The sequence below is a fragment of the Helianthus annuus genome, chromosome 3, assembly GCF_002127325.2.
Source record: "Helianthus annuus cultivar XRQ/B chromosome 3, HanXRQr2.0-SUNRISE, whole genome shotgun sequence".
Lineage (NCBI taxonomy): Eukaryota > Viridiplantae > Streptophyta > Magnoliopsida > Asterales > Asteraceae > Helianthus > Helianthus annuus.
The window spans coordinates 14,046,856-14,060,467 of NC_035435.2; the positions used below are offsets into that span (position 1 = coordinate 14,046,856).

A 13,612-nucleotide genomic window follows, 5' to 3' on the forward strand; every position below is an offset into this window, starting at 1 on the left:
ACATAACAAAAAAATCACATACTTCATATATATTGGTTAACTAATTGTATAGATAACGAAACGAACCGATATCGACCGAACGACGATATCCGTATTGATATTAGTTACAATCGATGTAAAAATGTCTAGATATCCTATTGGTCATACCGTAACCAATATTGACCGGATGCTTGCTATTTAAAAGTTAAAAATCATGTCGTCCCACTACGGCGCGGATGTAACCCACAAATTATTATTAAATATTTTGTGACAAAATTGTAGGTGATTGAAAAGAGACTTTTAACTTCCAAAAATCTCAAAAGTTAATTGAACTTCCCTCCTGAATTTCATTAGTTCCCCCCATCAAGTTGTCAAATATTTTGTACTTCCCTCCACAATTTTCATTAGGTTTAGTTTCTCCCCCAAATCCCTAACTTTCTCTCCATACCATCACTTTTTTTTGGGTCGTTCCCTCTGTGCGCGCGGCTGCCCACCAACGCCGACCGCCACCTACCAAGATTATCCACCCCAACGATGAACCACCATCACCGGCTCTCTCCACCATGGTATATCTCTCTCTCCATCACCACTGAATTTTCCCCCAAAGACCTCTCTCTTTCGCTGATTACTTGCCTGATCTCACTGTAAGTTTATATGCATCTGTGATTTATGTCTTATTTGAATTGATTTAATGATTTGTTTGTGTTATATATGAGAAAAAAATTGTTGTTGTTGCTTTGAATTTTGGCTCAGTTAAGGGTTTCGTATTCTGTGTATTGTGGGACTTTGGATCTATTGTTTAATAATGTTAATTAATGTGATGAATTTGATTAAGCTATCGTATAATAATGTTAATTAATGTATGCATCTATAAAAGGGCCCAGTTAGTCTTAAAACTGATTACTTCTTTTGTGCACAAGATTAAGCTAATTGTAGACTTTAAAGTAACATATACGATGAATTAAAAGAGTTAGAAAATGTTATAGTTTTGGTTTTCTAGTAAGTATGCTCTAGAATGTGTGATCATTATTCTTTTAGATGTTGTGTCTAAGCATGTCACTAGTTAAACTTGCACAGATTGATGACAACCGATAGTTCGATTATTATAAAAAATTAAGAATACAACTATGTCTTTGGTACCATATATGTAATTGGGTTATATGCGAATAAATAGGAATGAGATATATTTTAGATAATTGGGCTGACCTCACCTAATACTTTTAACAACGACACACACGACGTGTAAGTCGTAAGTCCTTTTAACAACAAAAGCCTTTTCCTAAATCAACCTGACCTAACCCGAAACCCGCTCCAACCCGAACATGTTCTGACCCGAACCCATTCCGATCCGAACCCGTTTTAACCCAAACCAAAACAACCCTTTTTTAGGATACTAATAATTTATAATTTACTTTTATAAATTCTAACTTTTTAACTGTGTTAAAACAATTGAACTATGTTAAAACAGACACCTGGAATTCGGGTCGGGTCGGGTCATGGGTCAAAACATGGTCGGGTCATGGGTCAAATGTATTAGTTCGGGTCATGGTTTTGAAAACGGTTGATGTGCGCCTCAGGGGTCAAAAATGCCCCCTATTAAAACATAATCAATTTGGGACTTGTATTTACTTCGGTATGACCAAAAAAAGTTAAGAGCTAGTAACTAGACTTTTAAGGTCAAATGGACTTGTATACAATTTCACACTTATTTTAATGTTTTAGATTTCTTTCAAACGGATCATGGTTTGACTTTGAAGGTCAAATATATTAGCATCAAGAATTTGTAGTGCTTCATTTAGATTTGGATATGCTGTTTAAAATGCAGACTTTTGTAATAAGTTTTTATCTAGCGATTTTAGATCTTATTTATATATGTTGGAGTGAATTTGCTTTCGTCTTTTCATTTAGGTTGCTTATATTATATTTGATTGATAGATGTTAAAGAAAAAATGGTTCATATTCAGTTATGATTACCAACAATCCGAACTGTAGTGACAGTCATGAATATAATCTATATGTTGCGAGTCTGATGCACACTCTATTTGATATCCAGACTTCTTTCTATATAATACACAATTGATAGATACGTTTAAGTCGTATATGTTGTTTAAAATGCTTTTGAGTTATCCATTTATGTGATTAAAACTGAATGTGTTATATTAGTATGTAATCTCTACTTGTTATTGTGTATGTAGGATCATGAGGAGTTGTTTGAAACCATCTCCTAAGCACTTATATCGTTAGTTGACCGTGATTGCTTAAGTGGTTGGGGAGGACATGTCTACATTATGTAAGTTTCCTTTTGACTTAAATTACTTTATGCAAACCCACCCATACTATCTTATAAATGATCCAAAATGACCCATATAAAAGTTTCAGGTATATTTTATCATATTTGAGTTGAAATGGCACAATCTTGCATGCATCTTCATAGCATTAGCTAGGTATCACATGTAGATGCATTAGCAGTTGGAACGAAACTTTGTTTTCTTATTTGATGTAAAAATGCACCATGTACCAAAAATATTAACTTTTTGTCTTTTTTTTTATATAAAAACTTCTAGCATTTTGTTCTTTATTGTGTTTGTTATCATTTTTAGTTGGTTTTCAAACACAACTGGATAAAGAATGGGAGGCTTGACAAGATTTGGAAAACCAAATGTGAAGAAAGAAAGCTACGTGAGCGGGCTGAAAGAGATTAAGGGGAGCAACGAATGCAAAAACAATTGAAAGGTGTTATGAGAAAATTAGATTGTCCGTGTAGTTAAAGGTAGTTTTTTTTGTGTACTATTTAGATCAATATGTTAAAAATTGTAAGTTTTGTAATATGTGATAACTTGAGTTTATGTTATTGTATCTTTGGTTAATTCGTAAACAAGATTGTATTAGATATTTTCTGCATTTTTAGCTGAAAAAAACTGATTTTTATTGATTTTTTTTAGATTTTTTTTTGTTATTTGTCGGAAATTCGTAGGAAACCGAAAATTAATGTATTGTCAAAAAGTTGTTGGAAAATTTAAAGAAAAATATTTGTGGGAAATTTGTAAGAAAAATTAGAACTTATTTGTTTGAAATTTGTAGGAAAATTTAAAATCTATTTGTTAGATATTTGTAAGAAAAATAAGAAATTATTTGTCGAAAATTTGTAGGAAAAATTAGAATTTATTTGTCGGTATTTTGTCAGAAATTAAAAAACATATAATAACATTAATATTATCGTTATTAATAAAAAATATTATTATTATTATTATCATAAAAATATATTTTTTTATTTGTAGGAAATTTGTAGCAAACTGTTAAGAGAAAGTTTTATAATTTTGTAGGAATTTTGTCACAAAATAAAAATAATTATTTGTAATTATGGAAAATATTTCTTATTAATGTTATTAATTTTAAAGTAAAATATCATAAAATAAAATACAAAAATAGGCATAATTGTGGAAGAATTGTAGGAAAAACATAAAAAAACGGTTTGTAGGTATTTTGTGGCAACATTTGTGACGATAGATTTTTGTCAAAAATTTGTGGGAAATTTTGTCATAGTTTTGTAGCTAACGTGATTTTCGACAATTTTATTTTGCACAAAATTTTTTGTAGCAAATCTGTGGATAAGACCAATTTCCTACAAATTTGCTACAAATTTGGCTGTCACAAAGGATACAGTTTTCTAGTAGTGAAAGTGCAGCAATAGCTTGAAGGTTGTATTTAGCTGAGAATGCATTATAGATTATTGGAAACTCAGAAAGATTGATAAAAGGCAAAACCTACAATACCACATGGGAATAAATCATACAAAGCATATCAAATGCCCCTCATCGTCATAATTTCCTTTGTTGGTTCAACTAGTGGTTCTATCTATGGACGAACATAAGGAATTTTGATACAGTAATATGATCCATTTTATCTGAATAATAGCAATTAAGAGGGTCAGAATAAAAAAAATATTGCAAATTTGAGCATAGAAGAACTACGCAAAAGAGAGTATACATATTATAATCGTCAGATTATCAATAGAAATTCATATAACTATGTACATACGTTAGAAGGGAAAACTGACTTTAATGCATTCCCCCCTATATAGATCTGGGGCTGCGAGGAAATGTGCAAAAAAATAATAATGCAGAAATATCATTTTTCCTTCAAAATAAGAGCATGTTTGAATGCAGAGATGACATTCTAGGAACATGTTTGAATGGTGTCAAGTCAATTTGATGCAAGTACTTAAGAGGGAAAAGAAGACATTAAATAGATGATTCTTGGGCAAAGAACAGTAGAATGATAAAATTAAACCGCAAATGATAAACGACTACAAACCTCATCAAATAAGAATTAGGGCTTCAAAAATGCATCTTGTCTTTGATTCTTGTTTTGAACCTTCAAAATTGTATCGCCTTCAACATAGTTTGCATGAAATGGGATTTGACAGCGGTTACGGCACCTTGGAGAAGAAGAGGAATTTTAAGGAGATGAAAACCAAACAACTAGGGATTTGGGGAAATTGGTGGGAATGGATGAAATAGAGGGGAAGTCAAAATTTTAGGAGAAATGGGGTTTAATTTAGGAAAAGAAAAATTAAAATTTCTATTATTTTAATAAATAATACAAACGCTTAATCTACCAATATGTTTCAACATGTCAAGTGATGTTCAAAATACTGTGGCTAGTGAAAAAAGATTTGGGTTTTTCATAAAGACTCAAGTTCAATTTCCATTTTTGTCATATTAGGGTGGATATTGGGCAATGATGATCGAGGGGGTTCGATCCTGAGCCACACCCCGGTTTTCATCCAGCTGTTACCTCAACGAGGCATCTCGTGTGGAGGCAATACGGTTTCCGGAGGAACGGCGTAACCAAGTTTGAACAAACCAATGCGGGCCCAGTTAAGAAAACGTAGTCTAGTTAAGAAAACGTAGTCTAGGCAGATCTTGGCTAGGGCCGCCGTTTAGGCGGTTTGACATTGGATCACTCAAAAAAAGAAAGTCAACGTTCAAAAAAAAAGTGATCTTCACAATAATAATTAAAAAAATAATCATATATCTACATACATTTTAACACGTTTCATGAAACCAAACCACAAGTTCACAAGTCACTCTCAATTCTCTCTAACACTCTTTAAAAATATTCTTCACAATCCGACTCTTTGAACTCCCACTCTTCGCACTCTGATCCGGGCTTGATTGATGAGATCATTATTATTCCGGCTCAGGAGGCGGTCAAACTTTTAGTCTAAGAAGTCGAATCCTCACAACGGTCCAACTTATAGTCCAGGAGGTCGAATCCTCACAACCATGTAATAGGCAACCGACGCTTGAAAGGGGTCGCAAGGAAGGTCATTAACGTATGGTGAATGCATATTTTTCTATTAAAACCCTTTGTATAATGACGCTCAGGTTTGGCACCGGTACCGGTACCAATTTCCCACGTTTTTCGGTATAGGTACCGGTACCGCCGAACAAGTATGGTGCTCTTCCCTAGTTGAAAGTATCTTAATTAGGGTAAACTTTTTTTTATATTTGATTAAATCAAGTAATTTGATACATTTAAAAGATATCTTATCGTTTTTTTTTTTATTTTTTAAAAATTAACATAAAGTAAATGATTTCTAGTAATCATTAAAAATGTTAAATAGATGCCAATTTTATGTTAGAATTGATTATCGAAATTCATTCTTTTTTGTTATGAATTTATACAAAAGTAATACTCATGTTAATTAGGTTTTGGGAGGGAAGAAGTTTTTAGTATTGGAGGGAATTAGTTTTAGTTGGAGGGAAATGACTTAGAAGGAAATTTTATTAAACAGTATTAAGTATTAAGGATGGAAAGACAAAAATATCTATAACAAGTGCTTGAAATTTTTAGTGGCAATCATCGGAGTTATGGAATCGATCCAGAAATGAATCCACAAATTAATTGATTTTGGAGGGAGAATTTTAATAAGAATTTTGGTGAAACGTGATTGAAAAATTAATGTTGGAGGGAGATGTAAAGAGGGAAAATTAATATTAGGGGGTAAAATATTTCAAGAGTCATTTTATTAAAGTGTTTCTTGATGGATATAGAAGATTTTAGAATTTAGAAGCACTTAGAAAATAGTAGCACACGTAAAGTACCATTAAAAGTTATCAAATATTTTAGTGGCATATGGAAAGTATCACTAAAAAACTAAATTAGTGGCATAAGGACTAAATACCAATAAAAATGTGTGCTAAGCAAATGTGGCACACGTAAAGTGCCACCAAAACCTAAATAAGTGGCACAAAAGCTAAATGCCACTAGAAGTGTGTGCCACTAAATGGACTTTTTTTGTAGTGTTTTCTAGGTGATAGTTTAAGTGCTGGAAAGTGCCTAAAATTCACCGAAAGTGCTGAATTCAGCATAAATCAGCATTTAAATACACTAATATTATGCAGAAACATGGTTAAATGGTCCTGAATGCTTTCCTAAGTGTTGGGAATCAAAAGTGTCACAAAAGGGTACATAAAGCACACTAAACTGCAAGTTTAGCACCTTAACAAACCAGTATCCAACCGAACAACCGGACACTACCCGAAACATCAAATTTACACTAGAAGCACTGTTTTAATGTTTCCAAGCTAGTTATGATCCTCGAACATCATAACACCTCCCAAAAATATCTAATAACTAAAACACGTAACCGATACTTGAATTTAAACTAGTGTGTAACTAAATGGTTAAAACCTAAGCTAGACCCCCCGCCTATCTTACGGCCATACATGGCCCCCACCAAGGTGATTTTATTTCTTTTTTTAATGGATCTTGTTTGTGCTTTTTATAACATATTACCCAAGAGTTTAAGTGAGAACATGGTTATAAGAAGAAGTTGAAGGATTAGAGTTCGTTATCTCACACACACTAACAAACACTTGATCTTCTTCTTCTCCCCTTGGGAGCTCTCGACCGAACACCCACACTTACACCACCACTGTCATTCATCCAATCTCATCCATTCTAAGCACATACAAGGGTGTTAAAGTTCATACAAAGGAGCTTGGTGGCTTTGGATCTTGAAGGACCTCTCTTGTTAGCTCTTATCCACTTCATTTCTACACTTGAATCATCCCTAGCCTTGAGCTAGTGGTCAGATCCTTGTACACTCCATTTTACTTCTATTTTAGTAGGTTAAAAGATGTTACAAGTAACTAATCTTGAAGAACACTAAAGATCATGAGAAGTAAATATGAACATAAGCTTAAAATGTGAAGTAATCTTGATGAATATGAGTTGTTATGTTTGTTGATCATTGATTGATTGTGTAAATGATGTTGATGATCATATGATCTTGCTAGATCATGATTGAAGAAAATATCTAGCAAGATGTGAGAATAGAAATTGTTGTAGGATGATGGATCATCCACACATAAAGCATGAACTTGAAAGAAACATAATGTATTGTAAAGTAATGATCAAAGTATATTGTTAATCTTGTAGATCTAAATATTTCATGGATTATTCTAAAGAAACCAAGTTAAAATATAAGTTTTGTTAAAACTTGGTTCTTACATAAACAAACACTATTTTTGGTGGTTAAACAAGTGTAGAAATACTTGTGTAACAAGAATATTTCATAAAGATACATTTTTATAAAACATGATTACAAGTTGTAAACATCTAAACCCTTCAAGAATGATGTTTTTAAATAAACAACCACACTTTAAAGGGTAACTAAACTTACTAAACACACTACCAAGTTACTACAATTTTTCACAAACTTTCAAGTTCATGAAGTGGTAGATTAAGCATGATTTTGGCAAAATTGGTAAGAGTAAGTTGTTTAGAGTTGATTGTAAATTGATTGTGATGATTTTTACAAAAGAAAATGATATGCTTGAAAGCATGGAAACCTCCATTTTCAGGGGAAACTATGGAAAAATTTTCTAAAAATATAAACACCTAGAAAAATATTTATAAACATGCACTTACAAGTGTATTTTCAACAACAAGTTGTTACATAAACCTTGCCATAATTTTTGTTACAAAAATACAAATATTGGAGGTTGGTTTTTATAAATAAAAAGTAACTAAACATGTATTTAGAACATATATATTTAGAAGACACATATGTGTGATTATTTGTATACTTTGTGTTATAGTTATATTATTTTAGGACTTGAAATAATATAACACATCAAAACACCAAGGATTACAAAAATTTCAAGGAATAAATATACATACTCACACAAAATATTGGCGAAACCGAACAAGAAATGTAACTTACAAAAATATTACGGAAAATATGTTCATAATGTATATTTTGGTAAATAATATTTTGGACACAAAGAAATGAAAATATGATTTTTACAATTACTACAAGCGTATATTATATTTTGACAAGGGAAAAAGATAGCATTTTGACAAGTATAAATATATATATTTTCCTTGGAATTATTAGAAGATATATTATTTTTGGGAAAAATATATATTTTCTTGAGTAAACTTGGAATACATTATTTTTGGATAAAAATAAGTTTATAAATATTTTCTAAGTTAGACTTGAAAATATATTATTTTGGAATTACAAATATTTTTGCCAAAAGAAAAAATTATAAATAATATTTCTAAGTAATATTCCTTAAAATATATATTTTGGAAATATATATTGGATATTTATTAAAGATAATATTCCGGAATAATTAATGTGAAATTAAGTATGAAGATACCTAATAAATACAATAAAAATACGTATAATACACACCGGAATACGACCCCACAACATGGTAAAAATACACATGTATAATATATCCCCCATCCTTGGGAAGGAAATACAAGTATAAATACTTGGGAAGTATTAATACAAAAATATTGTTTAACAATTATTCCAAAATTTATAAAGATAATTTAAGTTGAAATATTAATTATTTTAACAAATAATTATGTGACTTGGAATAATGTTGGAGACACAAAAGAAATGTAACTCAGAAACGTTAATACTAAGTCAAGGCACGGCCCGTTCGTCTAATAGACATTAGTACGTTGTAGGTAGTCGTGTTCACCGGAGAAGTTCGAGTTACGATTGTTGAAGATGCAAGACTGTGAGTTTCGTGTTCCCCCTTTCCTTCTAACTATTTTCAGTTTTATAACTTCCGGGGTGAAGTACATGTTACAACTGTTTACAAACACTATTAGTTGGTATGGTTAGCTAAGGAAGGGTACTTCTAGAACATGTGAGTGGTGGGTATAACGCTTAAGGCCATCAATCCTCGTTGAAGGACCGAGGGACATGAGTGATAGATCTATTTGGGTGTAGCGAGCCCCGCCCATGTTTGACCAGGTTTGGCCCATGGGTAGACTATGTTTACAGCTGGAAGCCCGGTGCAAATCTGCTAGGTTTGAGCTTTCCTGCATCACGTCACACATATCAATGGCCTTGCAAACCATTAGTGATCTGTTTTTCCTTGTTGCTTTCATACCGCGACTTACAAACTTACATACATACTTACAATGTTTTCAAAGGTTTATTAATACACACAAACAAACACACGAACTCGCTCAACTTTTGTTGATGTTTCCAAAATACATGTATTTCAGGGAATTAAGAATCTGGATCTGGCGGGCGTTCGGAAGTTACCAGTGTTGTTGAAAATAAAGATGTCATCCATTGTTTTGAGGTTTGGTTTGGGTGTCTTAATCCTGGATGAGACACGTCTTTTAAACCTTGGTTTTATTTAATATCTTTTGATGAGTCCTTAGTGAACTCATAAACAATTCGTATGGTTTGTAAAACTTGAATTTGAAGTCTATATTTAATCAATGATGTTGTGATGTTTTTCAAACTTATTTAACGGATGACAAATCTATGGTTTTATCATATAGTTGCTGTTATGATTGAATGCAATGGTATTAAGAAAGTCACACCATAATCACGCTTCCGCAAAAGTCAGGGTGTGACAATACCGATAGTCACAATACAGCCATGAGGATAAACAATTAAGTAGATCATATAACAAACCATTTCATCTTTAAAAGTCTTGAACACAAATCTACCATGTTAGCAACTTCAGACCAAAACTACTAAACAAGGATCATAAACCGCGTTCAAGAACATGTAATCAACACCATATAATTCGTTAGAACCCATACGTGCAAGAAAGAATTCCTAATCAAAATAAGATATATCTTGTATAAAACCAATACCCTGGTCCGGTTTCATGGTGTAAACAAAGTCTACAAACAAGTGATTAATCAAGAAATAGTTACCATCCCACTAACCACAGATTCATTATCCAAGATAATCAAACATAATCATGAACTCAACATCAATGAAACATTCATTATATAATCATGAAGATTCAACATGAAAAAGTACTAAAGATTCATACAAACAAGATTACAACATAAAGATTATTCAAGAAACAAGTTTATAACTACTATTACATAACTAACATTAGCTCAATACTTGAATAATGATCAGAATACATGTATAAGAACATGGAATCGAACCATAAACAAGCAAGAAATTGATGGGTTGGATTAGTTATGCTTCCACTCGATCTTGGTGCTTTAAATGGGTCTGATCAGGACTACTTCGGAACCTAGAAATCGCCCAGAAAAACCCAACATTTGAACCAGTAGCGAATGGCTCTATTTATAGGACATTTTAGGATCGGCACGGTCGTGCGACAGGTGTTGTCGGGTGACGTCATTTCTCCAATCCCGGGTCAGACAAGTGGACTAGTGGACAAGTTGTCCAAGTCATCAGATTGGCACGATCATGCCATGGATTGTCACACCCCGACCCGCAGCGGAAAAGGTGATCGGGGTGCATGAATGGGGTGATCCGAGAGCTTATGACTTGCTATTGTGTGTTTTAAATAATCATTAATTCATAACAAATGTTTCACGAAACAAATAATTCAAATACACAATTACAAACACAAGACATTTTTTCATAACTAATAAACTACACTAGGCTAATCCGTTTCTTGTTAACTAAGGTCCATCCTATGTCCAATCTTCTCTTCGTACCTGTTCACTTGTATCATGTGTAAAAATGGTTTTTGGGTCAACAAAAGTTGACAAGTGAACCTTATTATTATTTCAAAAATCATTATGATTAAATTTGATTTATTGTGAAAACGTGTGTTAACCAATGTAAGTAAACATGTGGTATGTTGTATATCAAACTCATAACACAACCTCAAACAATAAACAAATCAACTGAAATGATTCAATAAATGTACGCATGTTGCACGGTATTATGGTGTGCCAATGAATGAATGTATGTTGCACGGTATTATGGTGTGCTGTAAGGTCTAAGCTCAATCAAACGAAGCTGACCTCGTATGGGTGGCAACGTCAAGTTCCGCCCATAAGTAATGGGGAACCGATGAGCCTATGATGATGTGATATCCAAAATGCATGAATTGCACCAAGTGATAAACAACCAAACAACACATAACACATCCTCAAACAATAAACAAACCAAATATAATGATTCATATGAATGTATGCATGTTGCATGTTATTGTGGTGTGTTGCAAGATCTAAGCTCAATCAAACGGAGCTGACCTCGTATAGGTGGCAACATCAAGTTCCGCCCATAGGTAATGGGGAATCGACGAGCCTATGATGATGTGATGTCCAAAATGAATGAAATGCGCCAACATGATAAACAATCAAACAACACATAACATAGATACTCCACATGATGGTAATTGCACAGAATTGAACTTGAAAAATGCGATAAAAACATTGCGACACATGATACACCTCAAAACGTATAAATAAAATGGAAAAAGGGGAGTTGTAAGATTCACTCACAGTGATTGCGTTTACAATTGAATCTAAGCGTACGCATGGGATTTGGAAGGCTTGGAGCAATGAGAGTTTTCCTAAAAGATGGATGTAGTTAAGTAAAAAAAAGGCATTTAAAAAAAATAAAATTGACTTTATTTTATATTTATTCGCAAAGTACGCTCCGTGTGTAAAACACGGTAATTGTGTGAATTATTCCAAGTTATTAATAACAAAAGTTTTTTAATAAATTATTTGTTTTATTTTCTTATCATACATAACCTGGATTATCCATTTTGATAAATAGGTTGTCTTTATATCTTATAAAGTACAAAATCTGTTAAATAATTCGGATTGGTTTTAATTAGGATATATGAACAGTTTATTAGCAAAAATAGAAAATTGTTTTAGAATGTTAGCATATAAACAGTTTATAAAACTTTTTAATAGCAAAACTACTTCAGTCTTATAACTGTGTTTAAATTAGATTACTAAACAAATGTAAGAAAATATAAACAGCTTCTAAATTTCATTTTTTTTTGTAAAGTCCTCTCAGAACTAGTGTTTTGATAGCCAAAATAAAACGACCAAAAGAATTAAAAAGTATGGGAGCCCGGTCGAACCCGAGACCCAGAGTTTGTCGGAATTTTTTTGGACCACTAGACTGGTATGATTTCTTGTGTTGGATTTCATTCCGTAATGTACTTGAACACATGACCGGTGATCATCTTCTAAATTTTATTACCCAGCCCATTTCCTTATATTTAATTCCTAGCATGTAGGTCCCGTTTTTCCGGTGAATCGATAACGTAAACCTATCCTTGTTTATCACAAACACGGTAACGGGTGCGGAATCCCCGTGACGGTGCAAACCAAACAAAGTGTAAAATAAGAACACGTAACCAAAAGATTCAATATCTATTGATTAGGGATGAGTACTACCCGAAACATATACAAACAATGTTTACAGAGTTTCACTAAGTCTCACAGGTCTCTCATCTGTTTCACACAGAAACTATGAGGGCTATTTATACAAGAACAGACACAGACAATGACGAAACAAAAAAGTCCTCGGCGAAACACACTAAGTCGACGAAACACATTGTGTTTCGTCACTTTCATTACAAAACCATTTGTGTTTCGTCAATACTAGTTTGGCCCAAAACAAAGTCAAAGCCCAAAATAGTTTCGGCCCAAATGTGAAGGTTTCGGCCTATAGCAGTGTGTTTCGTCAAATGAAGATTTTCACCATTTCAACATAAGACAAAAAAGTGACATCATCATGACATCACTAAGGTGATGTCATGGTGATGTGTTGGCGGGAAAAGCCGCGGCTCTACGTGCTTCGCGTGTCGAGCTCTGGGGCGCACGACGGAGGAATGTCGTGACGTCGGGCTTGAGCCAGACCTAACCGTGTCGAAACCAAGTCGAACTGAGCCGAGTCGAACCAAGCCGAGTCGCGTCCACACAAAGTGTATCAACACAGCACTTTTCTCAGTTTAACATCGATTAGCATTCCATACAAAGGTTAATGATTTGCTACAGAGGAATAGACTTGAAAGAAAATTATACCGAAACAAGCTTGCGGGTTTCCGACTTGTTCTCCGATCTCCGGTAAGTTACGTTAAATCTTGATGACGTCTGGGTTTCACCGGCGGGTTCAGCAAGACGTCGTTCTTCACGGTATTGATTAGAGAGAGAGGTGGGGAGTGGTGAAAAATAAATAGAGCCTGTGTGGTCTCGAACTTATAGCGCTCGGGTTTGAAGAACACGCTAGGATTTATGTGATTGAAACTCTTGATTTTTTTGCCGATTATAAAACTTGGTTGATTGAAGAAAACGCGTGGGATTGGTGCACACTATCACGGCCAGATACAAGATT

General features: G+C 33.3%; 1 long non-coding RNA gene across 1 annotated transcript; it reads left to right on the forward strand.

The window, feature by feature from the left end:
* The first annotated feature begins 313 nt into the window (after window positions 1-313).
* Window positions 314-2,846, forward strand: LOC118490714. The gene is made up of 3 exons (XR_004889964.1): window positions 314-623; window positions 2,175-2,269; window positions 2,580-2,846. It is a non-coding gene; the product is annotated as an uncharacterized LOC118490714 (long non-coding RNA).
* Window positions 2,847-13,612: the final 10,766 nt, after the last annotated feature.